This window comes from Vombatus ursinus, unplaced genomic scaffold (genome assembly GCF_900497805.2).
Source record: "Vombatus ursinus unplaced genomic scaffold, bare-nosed wombat genome assembly UNPS02004206.1, whole genome shotgun sequence".
NCBI lineage: Eukaryota > Metazoa > Chordata > Mammalia > Diprotodontia > Vombatidae > Vombatus > Vombatus ursinus.
In genome coordinates this window covers 65,216-78,525 of record NW_020943984.1, presented here as the reverse complement: position 1 = coordinate 78,525, position 13,310 = coordinate 65,216, and the positions used below count along the sequence as shown (strand labels likewise).

Below are 13,310 nucleotides of genomic sequence, written 5' to 3'. Positions count from 1 at the left end.
ACATAAATTATTTGGGAAAATAGGGAAAGGAAGAGATCTGCCAAATTCCTTTTATGACACAAATATGGTGTTGATATCTAAATCAGGAAGAGCCAAGACAGAGAAAGAAAACCCATTTCTCAAATGAATATTGATGCAAAAATTTTGAATAAAGTACTAGCAAGAAGATTACAGCAATATATCACTAGGATCATATACTATGACCAAGTGGGATTTAGAACAGGAATTCAGGGATGGTTTAATATTAGGAAAACTATCAGCATAAGTGACAATACAAATAACAAAATCAACAGAAATTATATGGTTATCTCAAGAGAGATAGAAAAAGTTTTTGACAAAATACCGCACCCATTCCTAGGAAAAACACTAGAGACCATAGGAGTAAATGGAGCTTCCTTTGAAATAATAAGCAGCATCTCTCTAAAAACCATCAGCAAGCATTTTCTATAATGGGAATAAGCTAATAGCTTCCCCAGTGATATCAGGGATGAAACAAGGATACCCATTATCACCACTACTATTCAATATTGTACTAGAAATATTTGCTCTAGCAACAAGAGAAAAAAAGAAATTGAAGGAATTAAAATAGGCAAGGAGAGAACAAAACCATCACTCTTTGCAGATCATATGATGATATACTTAAAGAATCCTAGAGATTCAGCTAAAAAACTAGTTGAAATCATTAACAAGCTTAGCACAGTTACAGGATATAAACTAAACCAACATAAATCATCAGCATTTCTATATATTACCAACAAAGCCCAGCAGCAAGAGATAGAAAGAGAAATTCAATTGAAAATAGTTGGGAGTCTGCCTGACAAGATAAACCCAGGAATTAAATGAACACAATTACAAAACACTTTTCACACAAAGTCAGATCTAAACAATTGGAAAATTATTGGTTGCTCATGGATAGGCTGAGCCAATATAATAAAGATGACAATTGTGCCCAAATTAATTTTCTTATTCAGGCCACACCAATCAAACTACCAAAAAATTATTTCCTAGAGCTAGAAAAAAATCATAACAAAATTAATTTGGAAGAACAAAAGGTCAAGAATATGAAGGGAATAAATGAAAACAAATGTGAAGGAAATGGGCCTAGCTGTATCAAAACTAAAAATATAATATAAAGAGATAATCATCAAAACTATTTGGTACTGGTTAAGAAATAGATTGGTAGATCAGTGGAACAGGTTAGGTACACAAGACACAGTAGAAAATGACTATAGTAATCTACTGTTAAAGCCAAAGATGACAGCTTTGTGGATAAGAACTCACAATTTGCCAAAAAGTGCTGGGAAAATTTAAAAAGGGCATGGCAGAAACTAAGTATGCAAAGATAAGGTCAAAATGGGTAGATGATTTAGACTTAAAGGATGATACCGCAAGGAATGGTTTGCCTGTCAGATTTATGGAGAAGAGAAGAATTCATGACCAAAGAAGGAAGAGAGAGAGAGAGAGAGAGAGAGAGAGCATTAGTAAGTGAAAATGGATAATTTTGTTTATCTCAAATTAAAAAGCTTTTTCAGAAACAAAACCCATGCAATCAAGATTAAAAGGAAAGCAGAAAGCTGGGAAACAATTTTTACAGCCACTGTTTCTAATAAAGTTATCATTTCTAAAATATACAGAACTCAAAAATTTGAAAACAAATGTTAAAATTGTTTTTACATGTAATTAGGGAAAAATATAATACTAAGTTAATAAGGAGACCATTCTGCAGACCCTTTACCTGATATGAATTTGCCCATCAATGTGGAAAAGGGCAAGGTGGAGGCAGGAAGGAGCTGTGCCCTCATGGAGGAGGGGCTGGCATGTGGTTCAAGGACATGGACAGGGAGGTGCTGGGCACAGAAAAGCAAGTGCAGGAGGAGAAACACAAGGCTGGTGGGACCAGCCACTTGAGGGCCTGGCTGGGACTGAAAGGAAGAACATGCTGGCAGGCAAACACTTGGCAGCAGGACAGGGAAACATTCAGGAGAGGCCAGACACTTGGTTCCCCAACACGGAGGGACAAAATACCAAAAAGCAGGAACCAAACTCTCGGGCGGGTGAGCCAACTGAAACCAAGGTCTCCTCTCTCAGCACTGGAGGTCTCAAGCCAAGCCCTGATCCAGCAGTGGTGATGGCTGGCTCTCTGCAGGTGTTCTTCTGCTTTCATTTGGAGGACTTTTTAAAGGCTTTTTGGGAGGTTGGGAGTAGGAGGTGACAGAGCGCCAAGCCGAGGGACAGGAGCAGAAAGAGATCCCATTACTCTATGGTAAAGATGACATGGGTGGTTTTTTGGGAATGCAGATTTCTTATAGAATTCCTTACATAAAGTCCAATTTGCATAATGTGAATTTACATAAAGCAACATCTGTCTGCACTCCTTTTTATTCCCATTCAGTTTTCTCCAGAGGACTTTCATATCTAAGTTCTCTAAGATTCTCTTCTGCTTTCTAATCCATTTTGCTACCTGCTTCCATTTGACTGAGTTCATCCATTCACACAGCTACGATTAATAACTATGCATTTCCCTCCATCATATTTTCTTGTTTCTCCTTCTCTCTCTCTTTTTATTCTGTTCTTCCTCTAATGTCTGTTTTGCATATGGACACTGCCTCCTTTTATCTGTCCACCCTTTTGTCATGACTTTTTCTTTCTCTTACTCCCTTCTCCTACTTATCTGTAGGGTAAGATAGATTTTTATTACCAATTGAGTAAATATATATTTTCCCTTTCTGAACTCGTTTAGATGGGAGTGAGGTCCAAGCTTAGGCTGCCCACCAGGCCCCACCCCCTGGCATTTTTTGCTCTGATGTAAAAGCTCTCCCTTGCATGCCTATTTTATGTGAGATCATTTCCCCCATTCTTTCTCTCTCTTCTACCTTCTCCCAGGGCATCCATATTTCTCCCCTCTCCATTTCTTTTACATTATCCCCACCTAATTGGCTCACTCCCATACCCTCTTTCTAGGAAGAATCCTTCTACCTACTTGAATAATGACAAAATTCTTAGAAGATACACATATCATCTTCCCTTATAGAAAAGTACACAGGTGAACCTTATTGAGTCCCTTGTGATTTTTTCATATTTACCTTTTGCTGCTTCTTTTGAGTCTTATATTTGAACATCATAATTTCTCTTCAGCTCTGGTCGTTTCATCAGGGAGCAAGCCCGTAGTAAGCAGAATGTTATCAGAGCGTTTATCTTCAGTCCTGAATGTCTTGTCTGCTGAGTGTTCTGAGGCTAGATGTGCTTCCACAGAGAGCAAGCCTGTAGTAAATGGAATGTTCCCAGGGAGAGTGTCTCCTGCCACAATTATCTTTTCCTCTGTGTACTACACAGTTATGTTGACTGTTTTTCCCTCCTAAAACAAAAATACCTTTTGTCACATGGCATGGCTCTCAGAGAGGAGGAGAGGGAAAGGGGGAGATACATGGGATACCATGAGGTAAGAAACAGGAAACATCAATGAAAAAATTTTAAATGACATCAAGAATCTAAGGGGCATTAATGGGGAGTTTAGAAGGAGGTAAGAAAGGGGTTTTGGACGTGCAGAGTGATTCCTTCCACCACTGTAGCTTCAGCATCAGGACTTGGCTTGAGACCGCCAGTGCTGAGAGAGGAGACTTTTGGCTGCTCTGTCCATTTATCTCTGTGTCTGGCATCTGTCTGTCTACCTTCTGTCCATTCATAGTCGGGTACCGTGTGTCTTTCTTTGGTCTGTGTGTTGCCTCTCTTCTCCTGCCTGTGGCCATGTCCAGCCCCCAAATGTCTGTCCCCTGCCTGTTGTTCCTCTCGATTCTGGCCAGGCCATCACATGGCTGGCCCCAACACCCACCTGATGCTCATCCTCCTCTCACTTCTCTGTCCCTCGCCGCTGTATGTCCCTGAACTGTCTCTGGACCCCTTCCATTCACAGGCATATGACTCCCTTCTTGCCTTCCTGCCTCCCTCCCTCCCTTGTAGCCAGGTCCATGGGCAAATTCACATTACTTCAAAATCGTTCTACTTAGAGGTTTGCTCAATGCTCCACTTATCCAAAATGAGAACTGTCTGTAGTTGATTAAAAAAAAAAACAGATGGCATAAGTGGAAAGCAGTTTGGTAGGAATTTGATAGGAAATCTACACCTCACTCTATGGTTGAAATTAAAATATAAAGAAATACATGAATTAGATGTGATCATTAAAATAATAATGTGATAAGTGATGAAAATTATAAATGAGAGACATCTGTAAGAGATGTAATCATAATCACTAATATTGACTCTAGCTTAGAGCTTCAACTAATTAATTTATTCATTCAATAGCTATAGATGAAGCTCCTGCCATGTGCTGGGCACAGAGAAAGACACGTGGCCTAATTAAGCAATCAACAAGCATTTCTTAAGTACCTCCTGCATAATAGACTCTGTGCTAGGTTCTGGAGATGCAAACGCTATTAAGGACATAGTTCCAAACCACTAGAAGCTTATGTTCCAATGACACAGAAAATATAGAAAAGTACATAAAGAATAAAAATATATAGAAAATAACTCCAGGCCCAGTGCTCTAACCACTGAACCCCCTAGATGGAGGGATTCAGAGATCCCAGAAGGCTGTTGCCAAGTCACTGCCCAGGAGGCTGCCTTGAGGTCAGGGAAGGATAAGAAAAGAGCTCCTTCTCAGTACACGGAAGTTCTGCAAGTGCTCAGTCCCTTCTAAATTCACCACTCACCCTGAGGAAAAACTCTAATTGTCCTACCTGAGTTAGGAACTCCCCGAGTAGCTTCATGTATGGTGAGTGCAAGGGTCTGGGAGCAGGACCTATCACCCCACAGAGAATGTAATGTAATGTAAACAGCAAGAGAAGCTTCAAGTATCCCATGAGAAAGCTTGTACATGACCAGAGGTCATCCCTGGCTTTTCACCTTCTTTGTTCTCTTTCTGCATAATACCTGGCCTGGCCCAATGGTGGTGTGGGGATCCAACACTCTGTCCTGTTGCCACCATAGGGCTGTTCTCATGAGTAAATTCCCTTACACAACACAATTTGCTCCAGTAAGCCTAATCGATGTATATAATCCATGCTGATGTGGCCTGCTTCTTTCTTTGGAATCAAATACTTTCCCATTATGGAGTACCATAATGACTGACATCCCTTGGATGGTGTGTGTCCTAACAAGTCTGTTCCCTCTAAAATGGAGACAGGAGAGCCTCAAGGAAACCTTCGCAACATCAAGTTTAATTAAGGGACTTACCCAGGGTCACTCAACTTGTAAGTATCAGAGGCAGGATCTGAACTCAGGTCTTCCTGACTGAAGATAGAGCTACAGTTCAGACTATGATGCAGTCAGACCCCATTTCAGGGCCCTCAGGACCTATGAGACTTTAGCTCCCAGTTTATCTGACCCCAACACATGTATACACACACATACACACACACACACACACACACACACACACACATACACACAAACACACACACAGATATTCACTCTCTCTCCCTCCCCCCACCCTTGGATCAGCTTCAATGTTCACTTCAACCAGATGTTACCTCTATTCACACGTATAAAATACATTCACTCAACAAGTATTGAGCACCTGTGGTGTGGTCCCACCTTATGGTGGGTTTTCATGGGGTGGGTTAGGTGTGGAATGGCTTCCTGAAATACCTCATATTCCAAGTGAGGACTCATGAATCAGCAGGTGTGCGGCCAGATCTTTAGGCACCAGAGCAACAAGTCAGGTGCCAGGCCCCTGACCCTCGTTGTAAGAAACTTGGGACCTGTATATCTAGAGCAGAGATCAGCTTTACAAGTTACAACACAGGCTGGAAAATCAGCAGAAAACAAAACAAAACAAAACAAAAAAAGCCTTGACCATAGAAAGCTACTGTGGTGATGGGGAAGATCAAACACAAATTCAGAATAGGACAATGATGCCAAAACATTTACATGTGAAGCCTCAAAGAGAAATTTGAATTGATTTCAGGTCAAAAAAGACCTCCTGGAAGAGTTTAAAAAAGACTTTAAAAATCATATCATAGAGGCAGAAGAGAAATTGAGAGAAGTAATGAGCAGTATGCAAGAGAATCATGAAAAAAGGGTCAACGGCTTGGTAAAGGAAGCACAAAAAAATGGACAAAGATATACAAAAACTCACCGAAGAGAATAACTTCTTAAAAAGGAGAATTAGCCAAATGGAAAAGGAGGCACAAAAATCCACTGAAGAAAACAACTCCTTAAAAAGGAGAATCTGCCTAATGAAAAAGGAGATACAAAAACTAACCGAAGAAAACAATTCCTTAAAAATTAGAATTGAGCAAGAGAAAGCTAATTTGATGACTCTGAGACAGCAAGAATAAATCAAATAAAATCCAAAGAATAAAAAATAGAAGAAAATTAAAATAAAATATCTCATTAAAAATACTACTGACCTGAAAAATAGATCCAGGAGAGAAAATTTCAAAATTATTGGACTACCTGAAAGCCATGAACTAAAAAAGAGTCTGGACAGCATCTTTCAAGAAAGTATCAAGGAAAACTGCCCTGATATCCAGGGGATGAAATAGACATTAGAAGAATCCACTGATCATCTCTAGAAACATCCCAAAATGAAAACTCCCAGAAATATTAGAACCAAATTGCAGAACTCTCAGGTCAAGGAGAAAATACTTCAAGCAGTCCAAAAGAAACAATTCAAATACTGAGGAGACACAGTCAGGATTACACAAGATTTGGCAGCTTCTACAATAAAAGATCAGAGGGCTTGGAATATGATATTCTGAAAGATAAAGGAGCTTAGATTACAACCAAGAATCAACTACCCAGTAAAACTGAATATAATCTCTCAGGGGGGAAAATGGACATTCAGCAAAATAGGGGTCATTTAAACTGTTCTGTTGAAAAGACCAGAGTTTAACATGTAAATCTTAAGAACTGTTATATCTATTAGGGTAGTTAGAAGGGATATACTTAGACAGAGGCTGTGGGTATAAATTGACTTTGATGGGATGATATAAAAAAAATTAAGGGGTAAGAAGGAGGTTGTACTGGGAGAAGAGGGAAAGGAGGAAGTATGGAGTAAATTATATCACTTTAAAAGGTACAAAAGACCTAATACAATGGAGGACAAGAAGGGATGGAGGTGAGCATTGCTTGAACCTATCTCAACAGATTTGGCTCAAAGAGGAAATGACATACACATTCAGTTGGGTATAGAGATCTATCTTACACAATAAGGAAGTAGGAAGAGAGGGGGCCAAGAAAATGTGGGGGGGGATAGAAGGGAGGAGATAGTTAGAATCAAAACACTAGTGAGGAAAGTCAGGGTGAAAGGAGAGAGAAAGAAAAGTATAAACAGGGGAAAAACAGGATGGAGGGAAATATACAGTTAGTAATCATAATGAATGGGATGAACTCACCCATAGAAAGGAAACAGATAGCAGAGTGAATTAAAACACAGAAGCCTACAATATGTTGTTTACAAGAAACACATTTGAGGCTCAGATTCTTAAAATCTAGCCACTGCTCAGATTCTTATAATCTAGCCAATAGCTTACTAATGTTCAGACTCCTTAAGAATCTGCCCAATATGATGGATGTTCTGATAAACCTTGTCTCTGGCTGAAAAAAAAAATAGAAACACATTTTAAACAGAGATACACAGAGAGTAAAACTAAAAGGTGAGAACAGAATATATTCAGTTATATATTATTCTTCAGATACAGTAAAAAAAAAAGCAGGGCTAGCAATCATGATCGCAGAAAAAGCAAAAGTAAAAATAGAACTAATGAAAAGAGACAAAGGAGGAAAGTACATCTTGCTAAAAGGTACCATAGACAATGAAGTAATATCAATACTAAACGTATATGCACCAAATGGTATAGCATCCATATATCTAAAGGAGAAGTTAAATGGGTTACAGGACAAAATTGACTGTAAAGCTATACTAGTGGGGGATCTCAACTTTTCCCTCTCAGAACTAGATAAATCTAACCATAAAATAAAGAAGAAAGTGATTAAAATTTTAGAAAAGTTAGAGGGCAGCTAGATGTCGCAGTGGATAAAGCTCTGGCCTTGAAGCCAGGAGTACCTGAGTTCAAATCCAGCCTCAGACACTTGACACTTACTAGCTGTGTGACCCTGGGCAAGTCACTTAACCTCAATTGCGTCACGAAATAAAATAAAATAAAATAAAAAAATAAAAACAGAAAAGTTAGATATGATAGACCTCTGGAGAAAACTGAATGGACATAGAGAGAAATATACCTTTTCCTTAGTGGTATATGGCACCTACACAAAAACATACCATGTATTAGGGCATAAAAACCTCATAATCACATGCAGAAAATATAAATATTAAATACATCATTTTCAGAGTATGATGCAATAAAAATTACATATAAGAAAGAGCCATGGAAAGAGAGGTTAAAAAATTAATTGGAAATGAAATAATCTAATCCTAAAGAATGAGAGTGTCAAAGAATATGTCATAGAAATTATCAATAATTTCCTCAAAGAAAATGACAACAATGAGACAATGGACCTAACTTTGTGGGATGCAGCCAAAGCAGTACTTAGGGGAAATTTTATATCTCTAAATGCTTACATTAATAAAATAGAGAAAGGGCAGACCAATCCATTGGGCATGCAACTGAAAAACCTAGAAAAAGAACAAATTTAAAATCTCCAACTAAACAACAAATTGAAAATCCTGAAAATCAAAAGAGATTTTAAAAACTGAAAGTTAATAAAATCATTGAACTAATAAATCAAACTAAGGGCTAGTTTTATGGGGGTAAAATGATAAAAAGTAAACCACTGGTTCATTTGGTTTAAAAAAGTAAAGACAAAAACCAAATAACCAGTGTCAAAAATGACAAAGGTGAATTCACCACCAATGAAGAAAAATTAAAGCAATAATTAGGAGTTATTTTGCCCAACTGTAGGTCAATAAATCTGATGATCTAAGTGAAATGGATGAATATTTACAAAAATATAAATTGTCCAGAATAACAGAAGAAATAGAATATGGAACCCCACTTTAGAAAAAGAAATCGAATAAGGCATCAATGAATTCCCTAAGAAAAAAATCCCCAGGCTGAGATGGATTCACAAGTGAATACTATCCAACATTTAAAGAACAATTAATTCCAATACTATATAAACTATTTGGGAAAACAGGCAAAGGAGTAGTCTTGCCAAAATCCTTTTATGACTCAAATATGGTGTTGATACCTACACCAGGAAGAACCAAGACAGAGAAAGAAAACTAAAGACCAATTTCCCAAATAAATATTGATGCAAAATTTTTGAATCAAGTACTAGCAAGGAGATGACAGCAATATATCACTAGGATCATACACTATGACCAGGTGGGATTTATACCTGGAATGCAGGACTGGTTCAATATTAGGAAAACAATCAGCATAAGTGACCATATAAATAATAAAACCAACAGAAATCATATGATTATCTTAAGAGATACAGAAAAAGTTTTTGACAAAATATAGCACCCATTCCTAGGAAAAACACTAGAGACCATATAAATAAATGGAGCTTCCTTTAAAATGATAAGGAGTATCTCTCTAAAACCATCAGCAAGAATTTTCTGTAATGGGGATAAGCTAATAGCTTTCCCAGTAAGATCAGGGGTGAAACAAGGATACCCACTGTCACCACTATTATTCAATATTGCACTGGAAATATTAGCTCTAGCAAAAAGAGAAGAAAAAGAAATTAAAGGAATTAGAATAGGCAATGTGGAAACAAATCAATCATTCTTTATAGATGTTATGATGGTATACTTAGAGAATCCTAGAGAATCAACTAAAAAACTAGTTGAAATCATTAACAAGTTTAGCACTGTTACAGGATATAAACTAAACCAACATAAATCATCAGCATTTCAATATATTACCAACAAAGCACAGCAGCAAGAGATAGAAAGAGAAATTACATTTAAAATAGCTATAGAAAATTTAAGATACTTGGGAGTCTACCTCCCAAGATAAACCCAGGAACTATATGAACACAATTACAAAACACTTTTCACACAAATAAAGTCAGATCTAAACAACTCAAAAATTATTGGTTGCTCATGGGTAGGCTGAGCCAACATAATAAAGAGGACAATTCTACCTAAATTAATTGACTTATTCAGGCCATACCAATCAAACTACCAAAAATTATTTCATAGAGCTAGAAAAATCATAATAAAATTAATTTGGAAGAACAAAAGGTCAAGAATATCAAGGGAATTAATGAAAACTAATGTGAAGGAAGGTGGCCTAGATATATCAGATCTCAGACTATATTCAAAGTAGTAATCATCAAAACTATCTGGTACTGGCTAAGAAATAGAGTAGTATATCAATGGAATGGATTAGGCACACAAGACACAGTAGTTAATGACCATAATAGTCTAATAATCTAATATTTGATAAACCCAAAGATCCCTGCTTTTTGGATGAGAACTCACTATTTACCAAAACTTCTGGGAAAAAATGAAAAATAGTATGGCAAAATAGGTATAGGCAATAGGAACTTAGGCACAGGACACTTGGTAGCCTGGTTTCCCTAGCTGGTTACAGTCTAACAGAGCCTCATGGGAACAATGGAAACAGAAGAGAACAATTTGCTGGACCTTCCTGATTATGAGGTGGTAGAAGGTGAAACTTTTCAACCTTTTCCACCTCCAGCCTCTCCAGGACAGGATGATGCTGGAGAAAATGAGCCCATTACAGATACAAGGAGGGATTAGATGGGAGATATGCCTGCAGTTACAAAGAAAACCGTGAAACGGAATTTGCCTAAGTTAGATTCTTAGAGGCTGAAGATTTGAAGACATTAATCAGACACATGGAGCACTGGGCACATAGGCTATTCTCTAAACTGCAATTTGAGGATTGTATTGGTAGAGTAGAACATTTGGGAAATAAGAAGGAAGTTCAGACCTGCTTAAAATGGATTTGACTTGATCTTCCTATTATACATGAGGATTTTATTAGTAATGATGGTATTAAAGCAAAAGGTAATGGACTAGATACAACTACCACAGACTTCAATTCCTTGTTTGCAAATCTGGTTGATAGAGAAATACTTGCTTCTCAGTCAAAGTTTAATGGAGGAACAACAGTGAAGAATTGAGAAGAACTAAACAACTAGCCTTGGAAAGGAGAAAGGCAAAAATGCTAAATAACACTCAGTCCCAAGAAAATGATTTGTCAGTTATCGTGCCCAGGACACAGGCATCTGAAAAGGACGGTAGAAATGAAGCTCAAGATGAGAACTTCAATGACTTAAATGAAGAAAATCTAAAAATCTCACAGTGCTGCCAGTACTGCAAATATAGATGATTTATAAAACTCAGTAGATGAAGTCATTTAGAATACACATATAGAATACGCAATAGAATGACAAGTCAACAAATCTTTTTATTAAAGAGCACTTAAGTGCCAATGATGGGTTGCCTCATTCAGAAATATGGATTAGACTCAGTTAAGACTAAAAAAAATAGTCTTAATAGCTGTTTGTCCTCCAATTTAACAAGTAGAGAATTGTTGTATATATTTTTTGATACTAGGTGAAAACATTTAAGTGGCTAACTTCATTAGCTTTTTAAAGATCTGGCCCACTTGTTTATATCTGTCCCATTTATCTATCTATCTATCTATCTATCTATCGATTTATTTATTTATTTATATTAACCTAAGTTGTCACAGCTTCCATAACTTCTTCTACTTGTCTTTTTATATAAACAGATCTTTTGACAATTAGGTAACTTCTGCTGCTAGCATACAGTTTAAGGGTCCTATGTTTTAATAAAAAGTGCTCACTATTTTAAGATATAAAAATGATTGTACACTAATGTCCATTTTTAAAAAAATGTGAATAAATAAAAGCTCTTTTACAGAAGAGGGTGACATTTAAAAAAATAGGTATAGGCCAAGACCTTACATTGTATTCCAATGTGCTCTGCCTGAAGCAATATAAATTTTGATCCCATAAACCTCACAAGATACCTTGGAGTTTGGGAGCTAGATTTTTTGTTATCTTCCTTACTTATTTATTCTATCATTTAAAAAAAACTAAGAAAATTAACTATTCTGTTCCACCTACTTTCATTCATGATTTCCTGAAACAGAGCTCTGGAAAACCAGGCTTTGATAAAGCCCACTAGGATTCAAATGAATCTACGTTACTATGCCTTGAATCCAAATCACTCTGGTTCTCACAGACTCGCCAACAATGTCCTGGCCCAACCCTCACTTGATCACTGTTTGGCTTTTGAGGGCTCAGAGTGAGTGTAAATAGCAATTGTTTCTATTCTGGCCAGAAACCCTGCGAGTCTTGTCCTTTTAGATTGAATTTTTTTTTTGGTAGGCAAACTAGGGCATCTTTTGTCTCATTTTTTACCTAACCTTAAATCACTGAATGGGTGTTGCCTCAGAGAAACTGAGACCTGGGAAAGACCTTAGCTTAAAAAGGCAAAGGGCTCCCACTGCATCTGGGGCCATCTCCAGTCATCCTAACCTATGTCTTGCCACTGGACTCAGATGACTCTGGAGGAGAGAGTGAGGCTGATGGCTTTGCACAGCCCTGCCTCACTTAAATTCAATTCACTTGCAAGTCAACACATCACCCTTCTGATATCATTGATACTCTTCCAGAACAAAAGATGAACAACACACCAACAACAAGTAAAATCAAAATTGGTGGATGATTTAGACATAAAGGCTGATACCATGAACAAATTAGGGGAGCAAGGAATAGTTTTTACTTGTCAGATCTATAAGATTTTGTTACCGAACAAGAGATAGAGAACATTACGAGATATCAAGTGGACAATTTTAACTGTATTAAGTTTAAAAGGTTGTGCACAAACAAAACCAATACAACCAAGATTAAAAGGAAAGCAGAAAGCTGGAAACAATTTTTACAACTATCTTTGATAAAGACCTCATTTTTCAGAAATGAATTTGGTCTGGGGGGGCGGAGCCAAGATGGCAGAGGGAAAGCAGTGACTTGCTTGAGCTCTCCCCCCAAACCTCTCCAAATACCTATAAAAAATGGCCCTAAACAAATTCTAAAGCAGCAGAACCCACAAAAAGACAGAGTGAAACAAATTTCCAGCCAAAGACTGCCTGGATGGTTGATCAGAAAGGTATATCGCACCAGACAGGGAGAGGAGCACAGTGTGGCATGGGCATGCAGGCCGCAGTGACCCTGAAGCAGGCCTCAGAGGACTGAATCATGGGCAGCTGTGGCAGTTTCCAGACTTCTCAACCCATGAACGCCAAAGACAACTTAGAAGGTCAGTGGGAAAAGTCTGTGAC

General features: G+C 37.6%; 1 pseudogene; it reads left to right on the top strand.

Moving 5' to 3' along the window:
- The first annotated feature begins 10,588 nt into the window (after positions 1-10,588).
- LOC114053928 lies at positions 10,589-11,330 on the top strand (annotated as a pseudogene).
- Positions 11,331-13,310: the final 1,980 nt, after the last annotated feature.